Below are 5,895 nucleotides of genomic sequence, written 5' to 3'. Positions count from 1 at the left end.
AAATCCTGAACGTTGGGTATGAATTGGGTCTGACGTCAAATAAAAATAAAATTGCACTATGAATTTGGGTCCCTTTAGAGATAATCCATAATAGAAAAATCGTAGTCCTATAGGTTGGCCTTAAAATAAATGAGGTGCGCCGCGTCAAACAAAAATCATACATTGCGTGGCCCTCTTAATTATATTAAAAATATTTTAGAGACTCGGGACGTGCCTTTTAGCGAATTTCATGGCCTCCCACAAAGCTAATAATACGCTAGGTGCTTTAGGCCCATTACTTTAATAATATTACTTTTCTAAACCCGGGTGCACATTTATGTGACCCAAATCCAAATCTCAACGAAGTCGGAATGTGTCAAAAACCACGGGTGCATTTATGTGACGTGGTTCGAGACGCGTTTTCACGATGTTGCAATTCTCTTTAAAAATAATAATAAAAGCGGTTTAAAGTTAAAAAGCACATAAGTTAAAACATGTATTAAAATCAGAATTTTAGCCAATTATAATAATTTAAGCGACCGTGCTAGAACCACGGGATCCGAGGGTGCCTAACACCTTCCCTCGGATCAACAGAATTCCTTATTCAGAATTTATGGTTCGCAGACTCCAACTGGGTAGTCGAAATCTTCCTCGATTTGGGATTCAAGTTGAACCGGTGACTTGGGAAACCAAAAGCCAATCCTATCCCAAGTGGCGACTCTAAAAATAAAATAAATAATCCCATTTCGAATAATGTCACTTCAAATGGAAAAACTCCCTTATACATTATCCTTCGGGTTAGGTGTGTAAAAAAGGAGGTGTGACAGCTCTGGCGACTCTGCTGGGGACACGAACTCAGAATTTCGATTCAGGGTTCAGGAATTCGAGCTTAGTATAATCGTTATATTTGGCTTTATCTGATTTTTCTACATGTTCCATGCTACATGTGCTAAATGCTTTACTGCTTTGATATTATCTGAATTGTATATATAAAATTATTACGAAGCCCTTCTCTTCTCATCTCCGGGGATGTGCTCACTGGTTGAGACTCTCTATTCTGTTAGTGTCAATACCTTAAAATAAGAAAGAGGCCGGACAAGTTACTAAGCCGGATGGCCTTTTGGTTCCCGGTACGTAGCCCCCTCCTCGACTCGAGTTGTCCGCTCGGGTACACAGTCTAGAACATATACTCAGGTTTTGAACCTAGAATAACTCGACCTCATGCTGGATCCCTAGTAGGACGTTTGTTTGCATCATGTGCATTTGACTTAAGGGACTCAACACAGGGATTGGGTCCGTCTAAGACAGGTGACCTGAAATGAATTGACCATCCTGATGCATCTTACGTGTTATTTGCGCATTTATTTGCTCGGCTTTGCATGTTGATCGGCTTGACTAAATGAGTGAAAATTGAGAAAAATAAGTAGTGTTAGGACTAAGTGAGGGTGACCATTTGAGAAAAAACCAATGCTCAAATAGTACCGAAATGCTGCCGGATTTTTGAAAAAATGAAAAATGGAAAAGAGAAAAATATTTGAAAGAAAAACAAGAAAAACATAGAAAGAAAATTTTTTGTCCAAAATAGTTTTTGGCAAATCTGACCGAACTACGCTGGTCTGATTCTCACCGGATGTGAGATACGTAGGCAAACCTCATCGGTTCCGACCCCAATTTTAAAAAAAAACATCCAAAAATATTTTCTTTTAGTTCCTTCATTAAAAATCTTTCTTTAGAAAATTCAAAAAAAAAAAATAGTTTTCAAACTCAAAAAAATGGTTTCCTTCTTTCTAATGTTTTTCATGAAATAAAAAGAAAAAGCAATAAAAATCAAAATCCAAAAATACAGGTTTCCTTCATTTTGAAGTATTTTTCCAAAAATCCAAAAACAATCAGAAACAAAAATCCAAAAATACTCTTTTCTTCTTTAGAAGGTTTTTTTTTTTTTTTTTTTTTGTAAATGTCAATAAAAATTTTGAAAAATTGAAGTCCAAAAATATTTTTGCTTTTCTTTAGAAGTACTTTTGTAAATAAATAAAAGCTCAGAAATTCAAAACATTTTCTTAAAAGTCCCTCTTTCGAAAATTAAGAGGTTACATCCAAAATCCAAAAATATTTTCTTTTTTCCTTAGAAAAAGAGAAAACAAATGAAAAACTCAAGCAACAATATTTTCTTTTACTTTTAAAATTCCCAAAGTTCAAATAAAAAAAAAGATAATTTTTAGAAGTATTTCTTTCAAAAATAAAATCAAAATCAAAGTCAAAAATCCAAAAAAAAATTCCCTTTCTTCTTTTAATGCATTTTTTTAGAAAATTCCAAAAGAAAAACAAATCAGAGAAAAAATCAAAAATATTTTTCTCTTGCCTTAAAACTTCATGGTCTGAGTTTTATAAAAAGAAAAAAAAAAGAGTTAGTTTACTCAATTCCCAATCTGCCCGAACTACGCTGGTTTGATTCTCACCGGATGTGAGATACGTAGGCAACCCTCATCGGGTCCAATCACCCTTTTGCAAAAATAGCCCAAAAATACAAAAATTTTAATTTTTGTCACAAATAAATCAGGTGATCCCATTCTTGCTTAAAATAAGCCGAATGTCCCCAAAAGGGCGCCGGAAGGCCGCTTTTGCAAGAACATCCACCTTGGGTCATTTTCAATGGTTAGCGGGCACATCCTTAAAATCTTCTTTCCCGAAGTTCTGAAAGGCCGTATCTACAAAACCGAGTCTTTGTTTGCTTAAGTAAAATTTTTGAAAAAATAGCCACTTTTCCTTTTAGGTCAAAATAAATCATTAAAATACTCCTGAGATGTCTTTCTTTCATAAATAAAAAAAAAATAAAAAAAATACAAATTTTGAAAATTGAGTCCGAAAATATTTTTGCTCAAAAATCCAAAACATTTTTCGTAAATGTTCCTTTTCCGAAATTAAGAGGCCACTTTCAAATCAAAAAAAAAAAAGAAAAAAAATAAAAATATTTCTTTTTACTTCTAAAAATTCCCAAAGTTCCAATAAAAAGAAAAGAAATGTTTAGAAGTATTTCAAAAAATACATATTTCCCTTTTTTCTTTTAAAGCGTTTCTTTCAAAATTCCGAAAAAAAAGAGAGTTAGCTTATTTACCTTATTTGCAAGAACTACGCTTGGTCTGATTCATGCGGGGTCATGATACGTAGGCAATCTCCATAGGATTCGACCGTAACTCTAAGAAAAAAAAAAGAAAAAAGAAATACGAGGGAAGGAAATAAAGGAAAAACATGAGAGGAAAAGAAACGCAAAAGAAGAGAATAAGGAATCGAGAGAAAAACAACGGCAAAAGAAAAAGGAAAAGCAGAAAATGAAAATCAGAGGGAAAAGAAAAATGAGANATTTAGAGACCAACTTTGGTCCCTAAAGTAAAGGGACCAGCAATATAGCGACCAGGCATGTTTGGTCGCTTTTAGGCCTATAAGCGACCAACTTTGGTCGCTTTTTGTGGTCGCTTTTTACCGGATTTCTAGTAGTGTCTCTGTAACGACCCAAACCCCGGTCATGATGGTGCCCAACACATTGTTAAGCAAGCCCGACCATTCAACAACAAATCTCAGCTTATGATAATTCAGGAATTCGAACACAGATACTAAATTACTAAACCATCTTATCAAACAACTATAAGTACGGAGCAGTATACTGAAAACCAACAAAAAATACTGGAACATAACCCAAAACAGGATCCGGTGTCACGATCACGAGCCTCTAATACAGAGTGTCATCCAATAACAAGACTGTCTAAGAAACAGAATAATGAAAGATAGGGATAGGAGGGAAGGATCAAGGCTGCGAACGCCATGCAGCTACCTCGATGCTCCCGGTGAAATGCTGCTCAGCTAGACAGGTCCTCCCTCAGACTGTGATGCACCTAAATCTGCACACAAGGTGCAGGGACTAAAGTGAGTACTCCGACTCAGTGAGTAATAAGCATAAATAATAACTGAAGATAAGAAATCACTGAAAAACACAAGGCAACTATAACGGGCAGTACCAAACCTTTAACAGTAAGACCGGCAAGTCAATAAAGTAATAGTACAGAAAGAACCATGACAGGTAACAGGAAAGGAATGATGCAATGATGCAATGCAATGCAAATACCGGTACACTCAGGTACCCACTGCGGCGTGCAGTCCAAGCCAACCATATATTTTACGTTGACGACGCTCACTGGGGGTGTGTACAGACTCCAGAGGGGCTCCTACAGCCCAAGTGCAAATAAGCCATCTCGTGGCACCAACCAGGCCCTCGGCCTCAATATCACATAGTACTACTGCGGCGTGCAGCCCGAGCCATCCATAAATCCAGAAATCACAATAAGCCCCTCGGGTTTTTTTAAATCAGTAATCCACAACCCAAATATCATTTAAAATATCATTTGAATTTTCAAGTTTAGCAAAAGGGGCTGAGTTTGCAAAAATAGTACTTAAAACCTTGGAATGAGGTTAAACAATGTGCAAAGTATGCAAATCAGTGAAATCAATCCCTGAAGGATCCAAATAACCGGCACGAAGCCCAAATACAACAGTCAAATCCAAGTAACGATGATTTCCAACAAGTTCTAGTAGACAAACACAGTAAAACATCACCGGGACGGACCAAGTCACAATTCCCAATAACCAACAGCCCCGCACTCGTCATAGAGCGCGTGCCTCGCCTCAATATAGCGGTACGATGTGAAATTCCGGGGTCTCAAACCCTCAGTACATCATTTACACCCATTACTCACCTCCAGCCGGCCCAAAATCTAGCTCGCTATGCCTTTTCCTCTCGAATTGACCTCCTCGCGCGTCAAATCTGATCAAAACCACAAGGAATACATTACAATAGGCTAAGGGAATATAACCCAATCGAAAAGACTCGAAAAACACCAAAAATCACGAAGTTGGCAAAACCCGAGCCCCGGGCCCACTTCTCGAAAAATTATACAATTCACATCATCGGATTCCTCGTCTCGCCACGAGTCCATACATATCAAATTTACCAAAATCGGAGTTCAAATGCCCTTTCAAATCCCAAATTTTCATTTCAAAGAACTAAGCCCTAGTTGTTCCAATTTTTACCCAAATTTCCAAGAATTAAAGGTTGATTCTTCAATAAAATGACGTTTCTAGGTCACGAGACTCACCTCCAATCAATCCCCGTCGAAACCCTCTTCAATTACTCCCAAAAGCTCTCAAGGTGGTTAACAATGGAGGAAAAATGAATACACTCGCGGATGAAATATTCAAATAAAACCCTTTTTGCCCAGGTGTTTTACTCTACGCGAATGCGGCCACAACCCACGTGTTCGCGATGACCAATTATTAAGGCTGCCAAAAATGCCCTTCGCGAATGCGGCATCACCCACGCGAATGCGAAGGCCTGGGTCTTATATCAACGCGATCGCGAGCCCATAGACGCGAACGCGTAGGCCAAATTCTTGGCCCCTCAGATTTCCTCTATGCGAACGCGTGACACCAATCGCGAACGCGAAGCTTCGCCTTTCAATACTACGCGAACGCGACTAAGGAGAGGCGAACACAAAGACCAATTTCCAGACCTCCAAATTCTCCTCTACGCGTTCGCGACCCTACCCACGCGAACGCGATGGGTAAATCTTCTGCAATCCTACAGCTGAAAACCTGCAACATATCAAGTCCAAAAATGGTCCGATTGACCACCCGAAATCACCCCGGGGCCCCCGGGACCCTAACCAAAGGTACCAACACATCCTAAAACATTATTCAAACTTGTTCCAATCTTCAAAACGCATCAAACAACGCTAAAACCATTAAATCACATCGGATTCAGGCCTAAGTTTCTTCAAAACTTCCGAAATACGCATTTGATCAAAAACCCGACCAAGACACCTCCGAATGACCTGAAATTTTGCACACATATCCAAAATCACCTAA

Source organism: Nicotiana attenuata, chromosome 3 (genome assembly GCF_001879085.1).
Source record: "Nicotiana attenuata strain UT chromosome 3, NIATTr2, whole genome shotgun sequence".
In the NCBI taxonomy this organism is placed as follows: domain Eukaryota; kingdom Viridiplantae; phylum Streptophyta; class Magnoliopsida; order Solanales; family Solanaceae; genus Nicotiana; species Nicotiana attenuata.
This window is presented reverse-complemented; position numbering follows the sequence as displayed.